Source organism: Tursiops truncatus, chromosome 4, assembly GCF_011762595.2.
Source record: "Tursiops truncatus isolate mTurTru1 chromosome 4, mTurTru1.mat.Y, whole genome shotgun sequence".
In the NCBI taxonomy this organism is placed as follows: domain Eukaryota; kingdom Metazoa; phylum Chordata; class Mammalia; order Artiodactyla; family Delphinidae; genus Tursiops; species Tursiops truncatus.
The window spans coordinates 5,157,745-5,183,367 of record NC_047037.1 but is presented as its reverse complement, the minus strand read 5'-3'; the positions used below and the strand labels follow the sequence as shown (position 1 = coordinate 5,183,367).

General features: G+C 40.4%; 1 protein-coding gene across 4 annotated transcripts in view; it reads right to left on the bottom strand.

Annotated features, from left to right (window-relative positions):
• The window catches only part of ZNF385D (zinc finger protein 385D), a 962,333-nt gene that overhangs the window by 365,998 nt on the left and 570,712 nt on the right, over positions 1-25,623 (bottom strand). The gene's annotated exons all lie outside the window — the stretch shown is intronic.

Below are 25,623 nucleotides of genomic sequence, written 5' to 3'. Positions count from 1 at the left end.
ACGTTAGTTATGAGCATGGCCTTAGACTGAGCAGTTTCTATATTCTGTGGAAAGGTACAAGGATCTACTAACTCAGTTACTCAAAATAATGTTTTATTTTTTTGTCCTCACTAAATATTTCCTTAGACTTTTTTTGTGCTCACTAAATATTTCCTTAGACTTAGTCCAGAAGTTAAATGTATATTAAAAACAAACAAAAACAGGCTCAGAAGAAACCCTGGTCCTACATGTAATTTCCAAGCATTGTCTTACAAGGCTGCCTTGCTAACTGAGCAGAATAAAGAAGGGTGAGGTTACCTATTGTATGTGAAAGTGACTCGCAGTGTTTAGTATGTTCATGCACGCATGCATACAAAACCATCTAGATAGGAAATAAACCCTTCTGGAGAGTTAACGCCACCACTAACAACTAAAACCACACAGCACTTACCATGTGCCAGGCATTACTCTAACTACTTCACTTCCATTAAGTATTTTAATCTTCCTAAAATTCCTATGAACAAATTTCACTCGTTTCAAAGGACAGTACCAGCTGAGCAGAGTGCTTGTGGCCAGAGGCTACTAGATGTAGGGCCCACTACCATTGCAACGTCTACCAGGGGATTCATGTCACACTTCACTGAGTTTTCCTCTCACGTGTCACTCTCTTCCTCACTTACTTTTTTTTTTTTTCGGTACGCGGGCCTCTCACTGTTGTGGCCTCTCCCCTTGCAGAGCACAGGCTCCGGACGTGCAGGCTCAGCGGCCATGGCTCACGGGCCCAGCCGCTCCGCGGCACGTGGGATCTTCCCGGACCGGGGCACGAACCCGCGTCCCCTGCATCGGCAGGCGGACTCTCAACCACTGCGCCACCAGGGAAGCCCCCTCACTTACTTTTGTTTCTGTCTCAGCCTGTGTATTTTTCCGTCTCACTATTTTTGTATATATGGATATAATATACATTTATACTATTTATTGGTAGTGCTTATTTACTGAAAACACAAATATGTTCTCTTTTTAAATTTTAAGAGTGAATTTGCTGAGTGTTTACTTTTCCTTTCTCTTTGAATACTTAAGATCCAATAGGGACTCAAAGCGGTTCATACAGGGAAGTGCCAAGACACAGAGACCTTTGAATGTCCAGAGATGCAGCATTCGTGACCTAACATTTTGGTAGAGTAACCCACAGACCCCCAGGGAACTACTGCATCGTCCTCAAACCCTTTTCCTCAAACTTGCACCAGATGAAACTTTTTCTGGAACTTTCTCCGCCAGGTGACTAATAACAATGTTCAGATATTAACAATAACCACAAAAACCAAGGACTTCCTGTGAGATCCATCCAGCATGGCTGCTGATTGGGTATTTCCAAAGCTCTCGTAGCAATTACTTAAGACATGAACATCCGAAGCGATCAGCTTTAGATCCACCAGACCTGAGAAATTTTGAGGCAATGATTTTAATGGATTCCCCCAAGTTGGATAGAGAAATTAAGAGATTGTAACAGAGAGGTAACTCAGAAGAGAGGGGTAAAGTCAGCTATACTAATCTTTCAGAAAATGAAAGAAAAGGGTACAAATAAACATGACGTCTATGAACAGGATAGCTATTGCTTTCTTTGAACGATTAAGACGGAAAAGAATGGACTTCAGCAAGAGAAAGAAATACAGTAACCGTGCATTTTCAGAGTAAATGTCCGATGGAATGCAAGGGTAGAAATCGAATGCTGTCTTGCCTAAATGGGACGGGCAGCCTCTCTGAAACTAAAATGGGGATAGCGCCTAAAATATGCCACAAATTCCTAATTCATTTCAACTCCCTCTAGGCTTCATCTGGAAGCAAATCATGAAGAGCAAATACTAAATGTATCGAAGGCTGTGCCAGGGACTGTCAAGGTCTTACGTGTCCATGAGCTATAAAATATTTTGAGAAAATAATTCTTTAGAGAAATCTTTTTGAATAATGGTTCCTTTACAAGTGATCCGAGACAAATGTTTCGTGAGTCTCAGCTCTAATAGTCCCTCATCTAAATTCAGGCCAGAGAATGACTAAGGATTCCTCGCTGTTCCTGACCATATAAGCCAGACACCTTGAACAAACACTTAAGTCTTGTTATTATTATGACTCCTAAACTCAGAATATCAAAGGTTACGGAATCTAAATAGCATGGGTTTTAGAGGCTCCCTCTGTTACCAGACTGACAGAGAAAACCTCTTTTATTTTCCAGATTTTTAAAAATTGCAGTTTAGTTGATTTGCAATGTTATGTTGGTTTCTACTGTACAGTGAAGCAATTCAGTTATACATATATATACATATACACATTCTTTTTAATATTCTTTTCCATTATGGCTTAACATAGGATACTGAATATAGTTCCCTGTGCTATACAGTAGGACCTTGTGGTTTATCCGTGAAAATTTCTTACAAGTACATCTCCAGGCCAAAGGTCAAGATGAATCAAATAATTGATGTCCCCAGCAATGGCATTTGACCCAGGGGGAAAAAAAAAACTTTTGCAATAAAGTGAGAGCTGAAAGGGCTAAACGGGGATGGAATGACTAGCTACTTTCATCACTCCTCAAACTGATGAAATTTGCCTCTATCAATAAAATAGTCACCTCACTTTCTCAGCTTTCTGTCATGTCCACCAGGGGAAAGACTCATGTGCACCACCTACCCTAAACTCTCTGATCCTTCTCTTTGATGAAAAGGGACTCATTTCAGGTCTTGGATCAAAAACTGAAGCTCTCTCATCATCTCATGTCATGCACCATTAACATCATTCATTCTGAGAAGACATTGCCCTACTTTTCACGGAGGTCAACAGCTCCTCCTGTAAGAGCCATGCTTGTGTGCCTGTCTGTCTTCCGCACCTGGGCAGCGCTTAGCGGTGCCTGACAGGTGGAGAGCACCACGGAACTGAGAAAAATGATCTGTCACCTGGAGGGAATTTAGGGACCAGAGAATTTAAATACACCTTTTTCAAGTGAGGAAACAGGCTTGGAGAAATAAAGAATTTTGTTCAAGGTCACTCAAGACAAATGAGCCTCTCATTCAGGATATCCGCCAAGACTCTGATCTTTTTAATTTTCATACAATGGGCAGATCGTTAATTTAATTTGTATCTCCTTCTCCAACCTGTCGTTACCTTTAAGCCTCTCTAGATTTGCTGCGTAATTCTGAGCAGGTTATTTAACCTCTCTGAAGTTACCTTCTTATAAATAAAATGTGCGTTATAATATACGTCACTAATATAGCTCATTCTTCTTAAGATTGCTGGGACAACTAAAGAAGACAACACTTTTAGAAAACACGGTCTGTTACAAATATTATACGAGAAGTGTTTGATAAATGTTAGTTGCCTACCATTACTTTTTGTGTGAGGATGGTAAAATGCATTGAAATAATGAATAAGTAGGTTAAGGTGTGTTTGAACACAGGATGAGAGGGAAAGTGGAACAGTAACTTGATTTAACTTCACATCCTGGATAATTGGGTCTACCTACTGGAAAATTTGTTATGCAGTTCTAATTGCATTCAGACTTGGTGAATCATGACTTCACTAAAACATTCATGCCTCACCTGCGTTTCCTACTCATAGCTTTGCTGTTTTGCTCCATCTTCATGATTAGTAACTGATCGCTATTCCTCCTGATCTTTAGCTCAATATTTCAAGATCATCCTAGGAGAAGAATACCATATTCCATGGAAAATTTTTATTTGGGAACCCTCAGGTGTTGCAATTTTCTGGTGGTGTAAATAGATGGATACTGAAAATAACCTGACATATGAAGGACCTGGATAGGTAATGAAAAAGCCATCAACTCAAAGTTTTATGCGTAAAGTGTTTAGTTTGATCGGGGCTTTCATTAAATGATATTCAAAATTAAGCGCTCCCCGAGATTCTCAAGCATTCCATCGGAGCAGTGTAGAGAGAAAAGCCTGAAAAGAGATGGTCCCTGAAAATCTCTCCGGTAGAAGGGAAAAGCACCTTCTCTTAGGAAGACACTTAGATGTTACTACACGTGACCATTTGGAAGAGCATTTCCAGAGAGGCCTCGTTGCAAGCAGACTGTCCATCTAGAGCAGGAATTTTAAAAAGCATCTGCAAACATCTCAGACGCGCTACAGCACAGTTTAATATGCAAGCACCAAGTGCTTGGAAAGTGCATCTCTCTCCCTTCACTCTGAACCAGCAATTTCTCCAGCCTTGTTTCCGCAGCGCAGGCTCCATCCCTGGGCCTTTCTGAGCAAAGGTACCAGCTAAAAGATGCTCTTCGCAAAAGTAAATAAATAAAATAAAATAGCAGCCCCGGATAAAGCCAACTGATCTTTTCCCTTACGAATCTGGGGATATTTTTGTGAATCAGGAAACATTCAAAAGCTCACAATATAGCTGGGGAAAGTTAAGCCTTTCCTAAAATATCTTGATCGACACCCACTTCCTCTGACAAAACTAAAAATACAGCATGTAGGCAAGTCTTCCAGAAAGAAAGTTGTGGCAGTGATTTTTTCTTTTTTTTTTTTTTTTCTTCTTTTTCCATCAGACCTCAGAGACAGCAGTTCCTCTTTATCAGCGTTGCCAGACTAATTCGGTGGCAGCCGGGTCCTCTCAGGCACGGGCTTATCAGTCTCCTGTAAGAAGTTTGTCATTTCGTGCACTATGGGTATTAGGACCGAGTTACAGGGAGCAAATTCTGCCCAGAATAAAACTTTCAAAATCAGCCTATAGAGAGGAAGAATGTCATTATGGCTTCAAGATCCAAATATTTAAAAGGAAAACTATAATCCGCCATCGGATGCGTATTCTTAAAAATGGAAATATTTCTTCCTAGCTAACTCTCAGTGTGGGCTACTTACTTACCTAAAGATCTATCTTTGGGTGTCACACTTCAAAAATACCAGCATAATCACATTAACCATTTTGTGGGTACCAGGAGTTTCTAAGGTGAAGGCACCTCTATTCTACGTGGCTTCAATATGGTTATTTAATATATAGATTTCAGATTAATGGAAGCTATGAAAGCATTTCAAACGGCCCCTCGGCATGTGGGATCTAAGCTCCCCCACCAGGGATCGAACCAATACCCCTTGTATTGGGAAGGCATGGTCTTAAGCACTGGACTGCCAGGGAAGTCCCTCAAATAGTCCATTATTAAGTACTATGTGAACATACACACACACACACACACACACACACACACACACACACAAACACACACACACACAAGACTTCATTTCACCTTTATAAAATCCTTCTACAGCATGGATACCTTTATTATTCAAACGAGGAGGGTCACAGAGGTTCCTAATCTGTGACCTCAAGATCACAAGCATAAATGGTAGACGTGGGACTCAAACGCAGCTCTTTCTGACTCTCCTTTCCCAGGATTCCTCATGAAGAACTTTACAAACTGCTCCAAATGCTAACGTGGCCCTGGTGACCGTACCAGGTTGTCCTGGGCACCCTGTGCAGTGGTCTGGCCAGAGATTTTTCTGACAGTCTCCGTCCAAGAGAGCCAAGCACAGCTTGAAAGTACATTACGTCTCCCAGAGAGTCAGTTTTTTTTAATCTTCATTGTTTCCTTTGGCATATTTCAGATTTTAAATATATACAATTCATAGGAAATGGGATATAGCACCTCCAGCAAGAATTATTCAAAAGGCTTTAATCAGAAATTTTGCTTACATTCCCAGCGCCCCGAAACCACATAACCTGTCTACCTCAGTACATTATCTCTGAATCAATCTATGCTGGGCCATCAGGGAGGGAAAACAACTCTCAAATACCTCCCATTGTGCAAAACCCATGATCTGGAACAGTACGGCCTCAGCGGTGACAGAATAATAAGGCTGTTGATACTTTTCTGTTTGATGATTCGTAAAACCAAGTCGCATTGAAGTCATTTTATTTTTTTTTAAGCATTAAAGCTTTGCCATGTCTGTGGACATATGCTAATGAATGAAATGAACTAATTTCTTTTTTCTTCTGTATAAATGAACCTTATCTTTTAAACCAGAAACAAACTCCCAAGCTAAATCTCCAAATATATTTTCCTGGGTCCCATGTGAAGTAGCCCATTATGTTATTTCAGGACTTAACGCTACCATCACAAAAGAGAGAGAAAATTTTACATTTATTTAAATCTGATGATAAAACATAGTGGATTGAACACGTGTTTATCTTCATTCTTGCCTGAAACCACACTTAAATGACAGCTAGGAAAAAGAAAAGCATAAATCATAAGGGCAAAGAAAAGAGCGGAAACAACACCATATAAATGATGTGAACTCATTTTTGGAAGATAAAGAGAGCATGGGGGAAAAATACGTGATCAAGCGAAGCGGGGGAAGCTGAGAGTAAGTATCCACAGGAGATACGGATGAGAGATCAGCCTGCTGAACTTCCAGAACCTTCAGAAGCCTCGGGAATTGGAGCCATGAGGTTCCTCCAAAGGTGAGGGTACAAGCAGAGGACATTTCCTCCTCTAGCTTTTGCAGAAGAAAGAAGGAGAGTTCAAAGACTAAGTGGGGACGTGAGGCACAGAGAGGGAGAGAGGGAGAGAGGGAGAAGGGAAAATGAACACACAAGTATGTAGTGGTGCGAATACCGCCCCACCCAAGGGCTCTGCTCCTGCTGGGAATCCAGACACCAGTGTCCAAGACACCACCTACCCCACACCCCTGCCCTGGGGGACATTAGAAGCTCCTTCTCAGGAGAAGTAGGAAGATCCCAGAAACCTGCTATTCAGAGGCTGACATTTTGAAATCTGCCAAGAAAAAGCCAGCGTTCCACCCAATCACCTCAGTGAAGGTCACCAGCCCACCAGCTCTGCCATCACCTTTCTAACACCTCATCCTTAAATATGAAGGAGCAGAAAGATCATCACATACTTGAGGAGAGCCTCCATCATGAAATGCAGAGACCAAGATACTGAGGACAAAATTCAAATAAAGAGAGACAAGACTAGGGGCAGAAGGCATATCTTTAAAAAAAAAAAAAAAGAATATTTAATAACCTCAGAGAAGTAGGTGTTAATATTGCATCACACAAGAAAAAGAAGGATGCCCTGAAAAGGGGCAATCAGATAAGAAGAACACTAGGAAATTCAAATTATGATAGGTGTGAGCACATATTCAATAGAAGCATTAGGAGGTAAAGTTAAGAATATCTTCCAAAGAATAGAAATGAAAAAAGACAATTAGATGGAAAGTAAGAGAGCAATGATAACAAAATTAGAGAATCAATCTATACAATTTGCTCTCTGCCTAACAGGAGATCCAGAAATAAAATTAAGGCTAACAAATTATAAAATTATATATATACATATATACACATGTGTGTATTTATGCATACATATTTTATATACATATATACACATATAAATACACACACACACATATATATATCCTACATAGAAGAACATATGTCAAGAGAGAGAGGACCCAAGTTAAATTTTAAAAAGGGGGAAACAGGATCTTCACTAAAAACACATCACGTAGTATAAGGATAGAATAGAAACCTTTTTAAGACAGCAAAGAATAACCTCTTCTCCACTCCTGTTCACTGCAGGAGGTGCTGTATTCTAAGGAGGCCATACTCATGCTAGAGAAAGCACGGACTCCAGGAAATAGGAATCGGGATCCAACACCTGCTAGAAGTCTAGAAATTTCTAAGGTGATGACCTATGTTGTGAAAAAACAGCCACACAGAAGGCTTAAGGGCTGCTGGCCTAGATTGAGGCAGGAAGTCAGAGGGTGTCAGGAAGGAGGAATTAAAGAAGAAGGATCAGATAGAGAATCTGACAGACTGGGCCACGTGCTCTTGAAAGGTGTGGGGAAAAGTATGGCATCCCTAAAGCCTGAAGCAAGTGAAAATAAAATGGAAACCATGTTTAACTCCAGGAAAAACAAAAAGAAATTAAACAATAAAGCAAAAAGTAATTAGAGTCCCTTATTTGGCTTCCCCACAAACAGGAGGTCACAGGCATAACAAAGAAAACACAAAATACTGAATTAATTAAATCCTTACTTAATACAGCTATCATTGGAGGGTGGGGGAGAGTGCCACAGACATTACAGTTGAAAAATTTAAGACGCACTGTCTAAAATTATAAATCAACAAACTTCCTGTTACTGGTTTAAAAACAAAACAAAACCCGGAAGAGACTACGCAGGAGAATTGAAAGTGGTATGTTCTGATCAGCAGAACTTGGGAATGGGGAGAGTTGGGACAGAATATGAGTCTAGTGGTTGCTCTAAACATTTAAAGCTCTGTGAGACTTTCAAAGGATGGGCACAGGTTCATTTGTTAAATATATAAATTAATAATTTTTCCAAAGTTAATAGGTGCTTTTTACCTGCATTACTGCAAAGAAATCTCCCTGAAGCATAAAGGTAGGGATCACCGATTTACAAGGTCAGAAAACAGCCTTATTTGCCTATCTTTTAGAAAATTCTGGATTTGCTTGTGTATGTTAAAAATAAATAAATAATGCAAAACGAGAAATTCAATTAAATACTACAGAAAGATCTAAAAGGCTTTAAAGTATTTAGCAGGATTATTGCATTTTTATTACCTTTATCACATCTCCTGTAACAGATTTTGGACATAATGAATATTCTATGACCTTCATGTATATGACTTCTTGGCTTCTGTTAATTTGTCAGTGTTGTCAGAATACAGCAAGAGGATGGGTTCAAGGGACTCAAGCCTCTTCAAAGGGAAATTGAAGGTATAGTCAGACCTTGAAATGAAACATTTTGAAGCTGTTACTAGGCTGAGACAGATGTACACGAAAAGATCTCCAGGAAATATTAAGTAAAAAGGATCAAGATGCAGAGAACAGCATGTATTCGATGATTCCCTTTTTACACACACACATATTTATGCTTGTGGACACACAGACTAATTTTGGGAAAACGATGCTTATTATATGCTAACAGTGTTGGCCTATCAGGAAGAAATCTTAGGAGGAAAATTCGTACTTTTATTCAAAACTCTTTAATAGTCGGATTTTTTAAACCTTATGCATATATACTTTATTTTCATGAAGATAACTAAAATGCCAATCGATACCATGCCACCATTAAAATAGATGGCTTTGAAGAAGAATGGAATTATCTATCACGTTATACAAAGGGGAAAATGAATTATGACCATATTTATGTGAAACTAACAAAGAGTTATCTGTTGGTTATAAGATTGGGAGTGAGATTTGGAGTGACTGCTGTGTCTTCTTTACAGTTTTTTCTGAAGTTTACAATTTTTCTACAGTTATCTTTCTATTACTTTTAAAATGAAAAAAATATCACCAAGAAAGAAAAAAGAGGAGAAAATGGCATTCCTTTACCGATTCTCTAGGGCACAGAAGATATTCCGCCAGAGTGTAGCTTTTCTGGAACAGGATTGTAAGCATCTGGGCATTACATTTGCAGATGGACTTCGTACAAAGCATATGGTAGATTTTCTCAAAGAAAATTGCTGCTGCAGAAGCACCAGTTGCTATTTTAAACCTTGGCAGACTACTTCCTTCTTATGCTTGACTTTTCTCTCTCCAATATGTGATTTCGACATCTGCTTAGCTATTTCTTAAGGAGTTCCCCCCACTATTGAAATTATTATTTTTTTCTTTATAAGGATTGTAAATTGTAGAATGTGAAATTGTGATAGCTTGGAGGGGTGGGGGTGAGAGGGATAACGTTTCACTTGTCCTTTAGGCCTATTTATTTTTTCTTTCTGTTCCCTAAGTTGCGACATCTTAAAACAAGGGCTAAGGAAACAGAACAGAACAGAACGGAACAGAACAGAACATTATAAGCCACTATGAAGATATTCACAGAACCAACGGCACTGGAGCCAAGCAAGCATAGTACCATTGCAGAAAGGCAAGCAACTTCATTTTCCATTTAGTAGAGGTGATAGCTCTAAAAATCACAAGTACTTTTCCTGGAAAGTCAATGCCTTTATAAAGGTCAACACAGAACTTACCAGCTTTATTGCATGTTGTCTGTCCTTTTCTTAGGTATGTAAAAGGAGCAGAATAGAAGGCTTTTTGTGTTTTCATTTTTAATGTCTTTTCTGTAATATGACGAGGTAGGACAAGTACTTTGCTTCCGACTCAGTACATTACTTTCATCGCATGTAGGTGCATTTTTAACAACAGACATTCCTTCAGCGGCTCAAATGAAGAATGGCATAGGTGTGCAGCGGCCATGAGACAGACAGGAGAGAATGACAAACATTCACCCAAGAGAAGTAGCGGCAGATGTGGGACGTGTTGCAGAAATGTCTGCACAACAGATGACCGGCCTCTGAAATGTAGGGGTTTTGGCTGCAAGTTTTAAGAGACACTACCTTTCCCAAGGAAGAAATCCGCCTCCTTCAATTTCCCATCCTGCTCTGGGGACAAAAATCTGGAACTCTGCTGAGGCTTATGGTGTCGCCAGGGGATATTTTACAAAACATTAGCGACACTAATGGTTTTCATTACTTAATGATTTCTAACAGCCTGCATCTGAATGAAAACTAGAGCAAAGTTTACAAAGTTGTAAGTGTTAACAACTCACACTTTAAATAATGGGCCTGACCTCAGGCATTTCCATATTCCCTTTGGCCTTTGCTGCGAAAGACATTTGATAATTAAAAGACAGGGACTCAAAAATTTAAGCTTCTCTCATAAGGTGTATTGTTTTGAACAATCCGCTATTCTGGACCTTAACTTTCCGTATCTGCAAAATAAGTGATGGGTCAGATAAATTTTGATGTCCCACCTGACCTTAGTATTCAATTGCAAAGGCTTTTTTTTTTTTTTCTGCTCTGTAGAGCACTTCGCACCCTCTATTAAAAGAAGAGCATAGGGATTTATAAAGTTATGACAGGGCTTCCCTGGTGGCGCAGTGGTTGAGAGTCCGCCTGCCGATGCAGGGGACACAGGTTCGTGCCCCGGTCCGGGAAGATCCCACATGCCGCGGAGCGGCTGGGCCCGTGAGCCATGGCCGCTGAGCCTGCACGTCCGCGTCCGGAGCCTGTGCTCCGCAACGGGAGAGGCCACAACAGTGAGAGGCCCGCATACCCGCAAAACAACAAAACAAAACAAAACAAACCAAAAAAGTTATGACAACAACTCTCTGCCTCTAGGTAAGTAAATATTTGTCTTCACAAACCTTTGTAAAGGGGGAAGGAGTTAGCATATTTCAACCCTCCGGCCAAATCCAGCCAGTTATCTGAACACAGAGCCCTTTGGTTGGCTTATAGTCTATAGCTGCCTTCAGGTCACCCTGGCATCATTTGCAGCAACACCACCTGGCATGCAAAGCCTAAAATATTCACTAGGTAGCCTTTTCCAGAAAGAGTCAGCCAACCCCTGGCCTAGAAGATCTCTGAGCTGCTAAGGACCTTCTTGGGCCCTGGGAGCAGTGGGGACCTAGGTAGGTGCCTAGGTGCAGGAAATGTACACACGTAGCCAAAGGCCCATGTCCCTCTTGGGCACTCCTCATCCTGTTCACTTCTCACCGGTGGAGCCCCAAATCCCCAAACGGAGCAAAACCCAACATCCAGATTCTTCAGGTTAAAATACAAGCTTTCATGAGAAACATAGCTGTTCGATGCCAAATGGTTGTTTTCTTTGTTTCAAAAAACATGCTGTAAATTCTCCTTCCTTTGGACATTTTAACTAGTCTCTTACCAGCACTCAAACTGTTTGGTTGGTCACCGACGTTTTAGAGGATCTGATTAAAGCTGTGGATCCTCCCCAGGAAAATGGGCTTGTGAAATTCACACAACATTTTACACCCAATTTTCTGCGAGGTGAATGGTTCATCTTAGTCTAAGACCTCAGAACACATGGCCACAACAGCATCTCAATGTGATCATTTGTATAATATTCTAAAGGTCAATATTATTATATAGGCTTGAAGGCTGATGTGATATAGCAGAAAGAATATCAGATGAGGAGCCCAAAGAACACTTTTATGCATTGTCTCTGCTACTAAGGAGACAGGACAGGCCACTGAGATGCTCTTTGCTTTGGGTTCCTGGTTTAGTAAACAGTGAAAACAATAGTAGCCCTGTCTACTCCACAGTCTGTGATAAGAATCCAATGAAGTAATTGTAAGAACATTTTATAAACCACACAACTCTTCCTATTTGAGTGGTGAGGGCTGTTGACCACCCATTTCACAGGAGGGGACAAAGAATCACAGACACCCTGTGTTCACAGCGTGATCCTCGGACAAGCACCTGAAAGCTGGCGAGAAATGCAGATTCTCAGGCCCTCTTTAGACAGAGTGAGTCAGATTCTGCGTTTTGACAGGATGGCCAGGTGATCTCTGCACATGTTCAAATTTGGGGAATGTTGCCAGCAAGAGATCTCTCTGCAAAGTACACACCACTTCATAAGGCTGATCTCCTTCAGGTAAGGAAACAGGCTCACAGATTTTACAGGACATGCTGAGATTTTTGCACACATCAAGTTGCAAAAGAGACAGGAGATGTTAGATTTTAGAAACGTTTCCAAAATAATTCTGAATCACTTTGCTGTACACCTGAAAATAGCACAACATAATTAATCAGCTATACTTCAAAATAAAATAAAAATTAAACACATAATAATTCTGTGCTCATGGAGCTCACTGCCTAGCGAAAGAGACATATCACACAACAAGCACAACATCCTGTGGGAAGCTTAGAAACAGCTTGAAGATGCTGAAATCCACGAAGAGTTGCCATCTATTATTATGAGGTCATGGAACCATTGTCAGGGCAAGCTGTAGATTTCTAGATCTTCTTTTTATCTGCAAAACTGTCATATGGGAAGTGGCATATCTATTTCTCTGTAATCCCTCATGGAGATGGAGTAAAAGCAGGAGGAAAATCATGTAGGCTTTACAGACTACTCCTCCACCACATGCAAGAAGATGTGAAGAGAGGAAGACATGGGTGGGGGTTAGACCATGGGGAACTTTTGGACATTCCTGAGGGTTTCTGGTTTCTGGGTTCTGAGCCATCTATCCTCTTGAGAGCTGGCGGTGCCACACTACCACTCAGAGGACGGAAAACAGAGAGCAGACTGAGAGGTTTCAGCTCAAGTGTAAAGGAAAGACGACTTCTAGGCTGTCCAGCTCAGACCACCAAGCGGAGGGAGCAAACTGGCTTCAGAGCAGAAGGCTCACAAGTCGGGTGAAAGCATTTTCCTTATCTTTTATCTCTCAGAACCCTGAGAATGGTAGATGGGAATGGAGGGGAGAATGACCCAAGTTGAATGATAACATTTAAAGAAAAAGAATCTTTGAAGCAGCTGCTGCAGCTCACTTTGGGCACGTAACAGAAAAGGCCAAAGGTCTGGAATCAAAGAAGCCTGGACTTGAGTCTCAGTTCTGCCCCTTACCACTGCTGTGTGATCTCATGTAGCACCGGCAACCTCTCTGAGCTTTTCTGAAGACTGTGAATTCATGTCACATATCACATAATGTTATTATGACAACTACATGAAATAATGGTTATACAGTGTTGGCAAACTGTAAGTGCCCATCATGTATCCATTCCCTCCTCTTCCTTTTTCACTAAGGCTCAGTTCGTTGGTCCGGTATCCAGTGTGTGTTGAGTATTGGATCCAACAATTCCTTTAGGACCCTTCATTAAAACAAAATGAAAACGTGTAAAATACATCAAGAATCGAACACTTAAGTTGGGGTGTTCCAGCCCTGTTTGTCCTCAGCTCACTCTCCAGGTTGGGTTTTTTAACCACTGTATTAGCCTGCTCTAAGAACACCCAGTGTGAATGGAAAAGCCATCAAAGTCTTTCACGTAATTATGTCCACAGTTGCTGTAGGCCTCAGGGGCCTCATTGGCCCTCTTATAAAAGAGGAGCCTGGAAAATCTGTGCCTCCCTAAATTACAGCAGTGGCAGGCTGTGGCCTCACCCTGGTGACAGATGGTTTTATGGGTGGCCTCTGCCAGATACCTGGCTGAGGGCGGAGCATGTGGTCATTAGCGTCTGTTCTACTTTGGTGGAGAAGTGGCTGTGTCACAAGGAAAGCTGGGGCTGAAGATAATTGACAGTGAGGGAGACAGTGCCCTCTTTTTTCAATTTAATTTATTTGTTTTTATTTTTTGGCTGCGTTGGGTCTTCGTTGCTGCGTGTGGGCTTTCTCTAGTTGTGGCAAGCGGGGGCTACTCTTCGTTGCTTCTCACTGCGGTGGCTTCTCTTGTCGTGGAGCACAGGCTCCGGATGCTCAGGCTCAGTGGCCATGACTCACGAGCCCAGCCGCTCCGCGGCATGTGGGATCTTCCCGGACCAGGGCTCGAACCTATGTCCCCTGCCTTGGCAGGTGGATTCTCAATCACGGCGCCACCAGGGAAGCCCCCCAATGCCCTCTTGATGTCACCCAGGAAAAAACAAAAAACAAGCTGAAAGAAATTAAAAAAAAAATTCTTTCCCTTGGTTCTCCTGAAACAGGAAAGATAAACCCAAATAATTTCATTATTTCTGTGAAAGAGAAAAGTCATGATGTCTCCTAGGGAGGGAAAAATAAAGCAGAGAACACGACATCCACAGGTGCTAACATTCAGTGAATCGGGGGAAAAATTTTTGACACTGGCTACTGGGCAAACGTATTTAAAACAACCACAACACAAAAAACGTTTCGCCATCTTTCACTTATTTAAATTATAGGCACTCAGATCTGGTGAAGGGACAACCATCAGACAGCAAGCCAAAGGAAAGCCATGCTCAGTGGCAAAGAGAACATAGCTTTTTAACAAAAACTAAAGACTATGATTATTAATATTTAAGACCTGGAATGCAAAAGCTGGTAGTTAGCTACAGAGACCAGTAGAAGTATTTAAGACACATATTTGAAAGGTCTAGGAGTCTATGGTCATCTGCTCAAATAGAAGTTGATTTAGAACAATAGCGTCGTAGCAAAGCCCAGACAGCACTTTCTTTCTCCTCTTGGCATCTGGATGCAAAGAGTGCGACCAGCAGCGTAGTTGTTGTTTTTAAATCAAGTCATGGCAGATTTCCCTAGTCCTCCTGAGCTTTCACAGAGTCAGAGTGTCCTAGAGAACTTCGCTCCTACCTGTCTTGCTTTTCTGTTGCTGGTGACGAAGGACCACAAGCTAAGTAGCTTAAAAAACAACACAAAGTCATTATCTCGGAGTTACATGGACAGGACCCCAGGAACAGGTTAGCTGGTTCCTCAGCTCAAGGCCTCCCTAGGCTGAAATCAACACATTGCCCGGGCTCAGGATCCTCTTCCAAGCCCACTGGTTGTGCGCAGAATTCACTTCTTAGTCTGTACAATGAGGTCCCCATTTTGTTGCTTGGTCTAGATCAGGGACCACTCTCAGCTCCTCCGGGCCATCTTCAGGTCCCTGCCACCTGGCCTCCTCCCCTCCCTACACGGCCAGCAGGACAGCATCTGCTACAGCATCTTGAATTTTAGAATGGCTCACCTGATTAGGACGGGCCCACCTAGGATAATCTCCCTTTGGTGAACTCAAAATTAAGTAATTAGGGACTTTAATCACGACTGTAAAATTCTTTACCTTTGCCACATAATGTAACCTAATCATGGGTGTTACCTCACCATATTCACAGGTTCTGTTACTGATGTAGGAGACAGATAGGCCTTGGGTTAAGCTGCAGCCAGTTTCATGCTGACCCTTTGAAATGAACTACCACTGGACATGATGCACCCTGACTGGATGAAACGCAAGGCAACCCACTGCAGCCTCCTCATTTTTGTGGTCGAGAGGATTTCCCAGTCCGACACTTGCACAGAAGGGGTCTCAAGTCATCCTCTAGTAACCTTGGCCACATTGTAATATCATTGTAATACCGTTAGCATTGTGGTTTTGACCCCCTCCCCCTGTTGTGGGTTTCACTTAGGTGCTCACAGGAAAGATTCAAAACAGAGCCTGGGGCTTCCCTGGTGGCGCAGTGGTTGAGAGTCCGCCTGCCGATGCAGGGGACGCGGGTTCGTGCCCCGGTCCGGGAAGATCCCACATGACGCGGAGCGGCTGGGCCCGTGAGCCATGGCCGCTGAGCCTGCGCGTCCGGAGCCTGTGCTCCGCAACGGGAGAGGCCACAACAGTGAGAGGCCCGCGTACCGCAAAAATAAAATAAAATAAAATAAACAGCCTGGGAAATAAGGAATTGCAGACGACATGATCATAGGGAAGGGAAAAAGGGAGTCACCCTTATCTAAACCCCAGAAGATTAACCCCATATTAACAACCTAAGCTACCCCTATAAGGTGCAACTCACTCTACGAGTTCACCCATGTGCTCTCCCACAAGTACTGTGCTTCTAATAGATGCTGTACCTGCTTTACAATCTTGGTCTCTTTCTCAAATTCTTTCTTCAAAGAAGACAAAGACCAAGGTCCTTTCGCTCCCTGAAAACATTACCATTCAAGGGGAGGGGATCCTACAAGGCATGCACACCAAAGGGTGGGGACCTTGGGGGCTCTCTTTGAATTCTGTGTGACACACTATTTTTTTGTTTATTTAGTAAAATTTGCATAACACAAAATTAACCATTTCAAAGTATACAATTCAGTGGAATTTAGCACATCCACAACGTTGTGCAACAATCACCTCTATCCAGTTCCGAAGAATTCTCATCACCCCAAAGGGAAACTCCACACCCCTTAAGCGGTCACTCCCCATTACCCACTCCCCTTGGTCCCTGGCAGCCACTCATCTGCTTTCTGTCTCCAAGGATTTAGTTCTTCTGGATATCTTGTATAAATGGGATCATATGATACGTGATCTTTTGTGTCTGGCTTCTAACAGTTGATGGCTATTTGTATTGTTTCCACTAAAAACACAAATTGCTATGAATATTCTTGTACAAGTTGTTTGAACATCTTAATAACTCTTTTGAGTCTTACCTAGGAGTGGAATTTCTGGATCACACAGTAACTGTTAAATTATTTTCCACAGTGGCTATACCATTTTACATCCCTACCAGCAATATATGAGTGCTCCAATTTCACAATAACCTAACCAACACTTGTTATTTCAGATTTTTTAAAAAAATTAGTAGTAGTAGTATACCATTCTAGGGGGTGTAAAATGGCATTTCACTGTGGTTTTGATTTGCATTTCCCTAATATTAGTGATATAGATATCTTTTCATGTACTTTTTAGCCATTTTTATATCTTCTTTAGGGAAATGTCTAAAAAATAAGTCCACTGGCCATTTTTCATTTGAGTTGTTTGTCTTTTTGAGTTCTAAGAGTTATTTATATATTCTGGACACTAGATCCTTATCAGATATATGATTTGCAGACATTTTCTCCCATTCTGTAGGTTATCTTTCCACTATCTTGATAGTGCCCTTTGATGCATAAAATGTTTAATTTTTATAAAGTTAATCTTATAAAATGTATCTATTTATTTTTCATTTGTTCCTTGTTCTTTTGGAGTCTTATCTAAGAATTCATTGCCAAATCCCATGAAGATTTACCCCTATGTTTTCTACTAAGAGTTTAATATTTTCACTTAGGCCTCTGATCCATTTTAAGTTAGTTTTTATGTATTATGTGAAATAGGTGTCCAATTCACTTTTTGTACATGTTCCATACCCAATTGTCCCAGAAATATTTGTTGAAGAGATTATTCTTTTCCAATAGAATGGCACAGTACTTTTGTTGAAAATCAGTTGATCAAAGAGTTATGGGTTTATGTCTAGATTCTCAATTCTAATCCACTTATCTATATGTCTATCCTCTTGTCTGTGTCATACTGTTTTGATTATTGTAGCTTTGTCATAAATTTTGAAATTGTGAAATGTGAATAGTCCAATTTTGTTTGTCTTTTTCAAGATTCTTTTGGTTATTCGAGTTGCCCTGCAATTACGTATGAATTTTAGGATCAGCTTGTCCACTCATGCAAAAATATCCATTGAGATTTTGAGAGGGATTGTACCAAATCTATAGATTGCTTTGGGTAAGTGTTGCCATCTTAACAATAAAGTCTTTCAATCCATGAACATGGGTTGTCTTTCCATTTTTTTAGGTCTTCTTTAGCTTTTATCTGCAATGTTTTGTAGTTTTCACTATACAAGTTAGGCACCTTTTTGGTTAAATTTACTCCTAAGTATTTTTTAATGCTATCATAAATGGAAGTGTTTTTCTTAATTTCCTTTTTCAGATTATTCATTCATTACTAGTCTATAGAATACAACTGATTTTTGCACATTGATCCTGTATCCTACAAATTTGTATAATTCATTTATTAACTCTGTTTGTTTGTTTTGTAGATTCTTTTGGATTCTTTACGATTTTCTATAAATAAGATCATGTCACCTGCAAATAAAGATAGTTTTACTTCTGCATTTCCAATTTGTATGCCTTTTATTTCTTTTTCTTGCCTTATTGCTTTCTAGAACCTCCAATATTAGCCTCCTTGTCTTATACCTGATATAGGAGGACAGCTTTTTCTTTCACCACTGAGTATACTATTAACTGTGGGTTTTTCATAAATGCCCTTTACCATATTGAGGAAGTTGGAGTCTGTCTTTAGTTTGAGTGTTTTGTTTTTGTTTTTAATCATGAAATGGTATTGGATTTTGCCAAATGATTTTTCTGCATCAGTTGAGATGATCTTGTGTTTTTTCCCTCTCATTCGATTAATGTGCTGTATTCCACTGACTGATTTCATATGTTGAATTACCCTTGCATTGTTGGAATAAATCCCATGTGATCCTGATGTGTAGTACTCTTGGATTCAGCTTGCTAGCATTTTCTTGATGATTTTTGAATCAATGTTAAAAATGGTTATTGGTCTATAGTTTTCTTCTGATGTCTTTATCCAGTTTTGGTATCAGGGTCATACTGGTCTCCTAGAGTGAGTTAGGAAGTGTTTCCCCTCCTCGATTTCCTGAAGAGTTTTAGTGTTAATTCATTTTTAAATGCTTGGTACAATTCACTAGCGAAACCATCTGGTTCTGTACTATTTTTATTGAGAGCTTTTTCAAAAGTTACCAATTCACTCTTTTTACCTTTTTATTTATCTATTTTTAATTATAAACTTCTAGTTTATGTGGTTGGAACTTAACTGAGGCACTGTTTCCTTTCTCTCTTTGGTCAAAACACTTGCATTACGAATCTATTGTGGCAAAGCCATCACTTTATTTAACAGGAAGGCCACATTGGAATGAAATGGGATCTAGCAGTTCATGCAGCTGCTGTGGCTTGGAGAGGGAGAACAGATAATTTGCCAGCTCAGAATTGGGAGCTACAGAAAACTGTTACTATTATTATCTTAGAGGTATTGAAGCTTGAGTGATTTAGAAGATAAATTAACTGTAAGGAGTTAATCTCTGTCTCATAAACACTAAAAGGAAAACAAACAATTAAGAAAACGTACCTCTCTCCATAAAAGGGAAGGAAAATAATTTCTAACCTTTGTGAGAGACTGGATAGCTTTCTCAAACTAGGGCACACACTAGGCAGTCACAGGCTACAGAAATGTCTAATCGATACATTTCCTTAAAAACAAAGAAGTGAATAAAAATCTAATTTATGGCTTATAAAAATGATGCCTATTATCTAATACAGATTGCAATTCCAATATTGCCCAGGAGTTTATACTTATAAAGGAGTCAGCATATATTAAATATTTTTTTTCCAAGAAGAGCAGAGAGTAAGAAAGACTTTGAGCTTCCATCATGGAAATGGACTCATTTCTTTGACAAATCCAATCATCATTTCTACAGGGAAATGGACTCCCTCCTTTGGAAGGGACCTTCCATTATTGTTTCCAAAACAATTTGCTGTTTTCTTTGCCTAAGACCCCTGAAGCAAAGCGTTCTGAGCCCTTTCAAAAGCACAGAGTCAAAGCAACATTTATACAATAGATAACTTCAAATAAAATAATACAAAACATTTGAACCAGCATCTTGTCTTGCAGAAAAATAACTTTATTTGCAGAGAGTGGATCCATTCTGGTGGATAAAGTGTAGAAGGTACAACCTAAACTACACGTCCATGGGTGACAGCAGGGCAGTTCACACAGACCACCTGCATCAGACGATGATTTTCCTACTCTGGGGGTAGAAACATACTCAATAAGAACATTGTCCTGGCAGTGCCATCCTGCCATCTGTGTGAACCCCAGGCAAGTCACTTAATCTCTGAGTCTTCCTTTCCTTCCCTCTAATATTAGGATAAAAATGCTCACATGCCCATTGTACAGGTGAATAACATAATGTTCATGAAATGCTCTGAAAGCCCCAGACATAAGCAAAGTTTCCAAGGATTTGTATGCAAGTGATCAATTGAGAAGTGTTCCCCTAAGAAACAAGGAAGGGAGTCAGGGAAGCTGTACAGGGAAGAAGGGGAATTTAGGCAATGTTGATTCTGTTGGGAGCTTTGGAGTTTTGATTATGTCAGGGTTCCTTTCACCTCAAGGCAAGATGGCGGTAGGTCCTTGCTAAGGTCCCCACTATTGGCCATAAACCTCCAGCTTTCTGTGAGCAAAATAGCTCTAGGCATCTAAGACCAAAGAGAGTCACAGATACACGTGGCATCTTAGAAGCAAACTATCATCAAAAAATCTACAAACAATAAATGCTGGAAAGGCTGTGGAGAAAAGGGATCCCTCCTACGCTGGTGGTGTGAATGTAAATTGGTACAACCACTATGGAGAACAGTATGGAGGTTCCTTAAAAAAACTAAAAGTGGAGTTACCATATGATCCAGCAATCCCACTCCTGGGCATGTATCTGGAGAAAACCATAACTCAGAAAGATACACACACCCCAATGTTCATTGCAGCACTATTTACAATAGCCAAGATATGGAAGCAACCTAAATGTCCACTGACAGATGAATGGATAAAGAAGATACAGTATATATACATGATGGAATATTAGCCATAAAAAGAATGAAATAATGACACCTGCAGAAACACAAATGGACCTAGAGATTATCATCCTAAGTGAAGTAAGTCAGAGAAAGACAATATCATAGGATACTCCGTATATGTGGAATCAAAAAAAATGATACAAACGAACCTATTTACAAAACAGAAATAGAGTCACAGATGTAGAAAACAAACTTATGGTTACCAAGGGGGCAAGGGGTGGAAGGGATAAATTGGGAGACTGGGATTGACATATATACACTACTATATACAAAATAAACAACAAGGACCTACTGTAGAGCACAGGGAACTCTACTCAATATTCTGTAATGACCTATATGGGATAAGAATCTAAGAAAGAGGGGATATATGTATATGTGTAATTGATTCACTTTGCTGTACAGCAGAAACTAACACAACATTGTAAATCAACTATACTCCAATAAAAATTAATTTTAAAAAAAAAGCAAAAAAGAAAAAAAAAGCAAACCATCCAATGTGAGGGTGGGAGGATGGGTGCTCCAAATAGTAAAACTGATCTGCTAAGAGTGTCCCTGTAACCATCTTCCTTAACATTTCATTTCATTCCCAGACTTTCATTTTTAACAGTCTTCTAGAAAATTATCCAGACAGCATTTTTTTTTCTCTGTAGATACAGTCACTGCTATTTAAAATCAATATGGTTTAATAACTGTGCAAACCAGTTATGGCTCCAGAACTCAGCATAAAGCTTAAATATTCCATAACAAAATAGCCTTTCAAAAGGTTTCCATTTTCAGCTTAATTTTACAATAAGGAAAATCTATTTTTCTTTAGAACCATTTATCCCGAGTGTTGGAAGGCAAGCAAGTGGATGGGAAAAATGCTTTAACAGGTCCCTGTGGGATAATCAATCGTCACTCATTTTGGAACTGCACTCAGCATCTGTGGCACTGTCATATGAGAATGAAAAATTCAGTATTCTTCAACCTCGATACGAATATTGTCAAGTTCTGTAGAATTTCATTTCAGGTTTAGACAATGAAGGAGATTTTGCTAGAAGTATCTCAACTCATCAGAAACCAAACTTAAGGAATTTTATAAAGGTGTAAATTATTTCAGTTGAAAACCTAGCACCGTCACAGGGCAAATGAAACCTTCTGCACAATTTTACCCACAGTGAAATGACTTGGATACAATTATGACTAAATTAAAATGTTTGACGTGACGCCTTTAGTAAACAGAATGAGATTTTTTATACCACATGCCTATTGTGCCCTATTATTGTCCTCCGTGAATCTTGTATTTGTTTTCTTACATGAGGAAATGGAACTGCCATCTCAATTTGCAAAGGCTAAATAGGTCTCTATTTGCAAGTTGTAATTAAAATGAACACACATGTGGTGTGTGTTAATCAGGTGTTAATCAGGAATTAATCAGGTGAAAAATTAAGTAAATCTATCATAAGGAAGTACTTAAATTTCTCCAGGGTGTGCAGAATGTCTATGAAACAGAGATGATTCACAAGTAGAGGGAGTGACAATTCTTTTCCATGCATCAAGCCTCGCCCAGCATGTGAAAAGCGCACATGTACAATCAGGAGACAAGAGTTTAAATCCCTCCTTCCCCTTCTGAGCTGTTCGTTCCTGTACAATTCATTTTACTCTCTCGTCTTCAGATTCTGCCTCACTTGCTTAATTTAAACTGTTTTTAATTTTTATTTACATCATTTACTTAATTTTACAGATGAGGAAACTGAGGATCAGAGATGTTGAGTAGTTTGTCCAAGATCGTAAATGAGGAGGTGGGTCTCAGTTCAAAGAGATTCTATGTGTATTGTTTCCACTGTCTTACCCTAGTTACTTCTATCACTTGATAATTAAAAAGAATGTGGCTCAGAAAATCACTCTTAAGGATGAAAATTTAATAATTATCATAATTTCTTCTTTGAGAAATTAAAGTTCAAAACACAACAAGAGTCTCTAGGAGAGTCCAGATAGAGCGATGCCATTCACTATGGTAGCCACCAGTCACATGTGGCTATTTCAATGTAAAAAAATTCACATTAAAAAACAAATGACAAATTCCTCACTTGCAAGGATCACCTTCCAAGTGCTCAAGAGACACGTATGGCTCCTAGCTACCACACTGGAGAGCAGGAATAAAGAACATTTTCATCATCACAGAAATTTCCATTGGGTATTGCTGGCTAGAGTCTAGATCCAAGACTTCCAACATTGTATTTTATAGTCACTAGCGTTTTATCTGTGTGTTTTTTGGGGTCCTACTCCTAGGCATGGTATTTTAGCTTACTTTTGTAACCATACATGACAGTGCTCATCTTTAAGTATTTTGTCAGGTATATGGCAACACAGAAATCACATCGCAAAATAACAAATAAATCAAGTGGTTTGGAAACACAGACATTTTCTCTCATCATTTGAGTAGCCTGGAAGACTGCTGCTAATACTCAAACTCTACGCAAGATGCAGCTTAGAGTCTTCGATAGACAGACAGAAGTCAAGAAATAATACACCTGATATTAAGACACTCAATAATTACTAAGCTTTCCCATCTTTTATTTGTTTTTGTTTTTGTGTTTTGGGTTTTTTTTTTTTTTTTTTTTTTTTTTCGGTACGCGGGTCTCTCACTGTTGTGGCCTCTCCCGCTGCGGAGCACAGGCTCCGGACGTGCAGGCTCAGCGGCCATGGCTCACGGGCTCAGCTGCTCCGTGGCATGTGGGATCTTCCCGGACCGGGGCACGAACCCGCGTCCCCTGCATCAGCAGGCGGACTCTCAACCACTGCGCCACCAGGGTTTATTTATTATACGAAGGGGAAAATGTGTAGCCAAAGCAAGTGCCACTTCGGACAGAAGCAAAAATTTGATTCCTATTGACCCTGGGAGGTAGAGTAGAAAGACCGCTCTGATGCTCATGAGGGTGGCTCATGTCTCTAAGTGGGTTTAAACTCGCAAGCTGTTCAGAGGGGGACTAATCACTAGTCTTTTGCTTCTTGAACCCTCTCCTCCAATTTACATGAATTATGTGGGAAAGCAGTACCAGATGCAGATAACAGAAGAGCTGGTAGTCTGTTGAGTGGTGTTGAAAAATTAGGTGATTATCTAAATTAGATTAATTCCAATTAGATATGTGTGTGTGTGTGCGAGTGTGTGTGCCCCTGCACACGTGCGTGCTCACAAGAGGGAGAGAAAGGCGAGATCATGTGCTTGTATAAGTGACATGTAATTTTATTGCCAGTTTGGTGTAAATGTGGGTGTTTATGTATGGAATCCGGTCACTGGCAGTTTTCTCGGTGTGGACTCCGATATAAACCAGGCTCTGAAAGTTAGTACTGCTGATTCTCCATGTTTCATGGTTATAGGTATGCAATCCACAAGTTCATAGTGTCTGTTCAATCCAAGTCAAACAGCTGACTTGCGATTAGGAGAGATAACAAAAGAGCACCCTAAGATTCAGAGATTTGTCTCTGCCCATGTGACCTAGACCCATGGCTCCCCTGGAGACCAATGCCGTCATTTATACAATGAATAAGCTGAGCGATCTTGGACCATCCCACCTCTGACGTGTGGATTCCCCTCTGTCACAACTTTCCTCGGAGTTGCCAGGAGTATGGTAGTGCTGACAAGACTGGATTTCTCTTAATTCTCTCCCATGTATCAAATGGAGATGCTGATGAGCAGTGAAATGGCCCATCGTGCAGATGTGGGGAAAGAACGGGCAGCTGGCTCGGAGCACAGGATTTCATAAAAGATGAAAGATTTTCCCCTGGATAATTAGCATGTAGCTGAAATGCCTACTGTGTGTTGCTATTATTTACTTCCATAGACCGCAAGATGGGAATCTGGGAGAGGTCACTTTCAATACATTTTGGAAACCATAAAATATAATGCCTGTAAGTCCATAGCAGTGAATAAAGTCTTGCATATACCTTTGTTCGTATTTGCCAGGTGAAAGTGATGTGTGTATTTGCTGAACAGCAAAGCTTGCTTATATGTCTGGTACTCAAGGAGGGCTTGCCTTCCGTCCTTCCTTTCTTCTTCCCTTCTGTTCCCTCCCTCCTTCCTTTTTTTCTTTTGTTTGTTAACACCTGTCTAGGCTCCTTTTGCATTTAGTACCTGAAAAGAGACTGCTATGACACAGGTGCCAGTAACACTCTTGCTGATAAGGATCCAACACTGTTTCATCAGGAATGTTACTCACTTCCTTTCTAAAGCAAGATGAGGCTCACCAGCAACCTGCTCCAAGAATTCCAATTTACCAAAATGTGCTTCCTCCATTAAATATAATAGGACCACTTTACACTAGTTAATTAGGACTGGAAGAAATGACACAGGTTAGGAGTTGTTTTATGGTTGATTGAGGTCATAATAAAAGTACACACGAAGCTAGTGCTGTTTTTATAGGAGAATAGAACCAAATGTCATTCCAGAATTTCCTCCTCTAAACCACATATGCTTAATTTTTTTTTCTTTTTTTTTTTTTACGCGGGCCTCTCACCGTTGTGGCCTCTCCCGTTGCGGAGCACAGGCTCCGGACGCGCAGCCTCAGCGGCCATGGCTCACGGGCCCAGCCGCTCCACGGAATGTGGGATCTTCCCGGACCGGGGCACGAACCCGTGTCCCCTGCATCGGCAGGCAGACTCTCAACCACTGCGCCACCAGGGAAGCCCGACATATGCTTAATTTTTTATAGATTTTGTTGTCAGTGCAAAAATCTGTGTCATTTCACAGTAATGAAATTTAATTTTCAAATCGACTCATAAA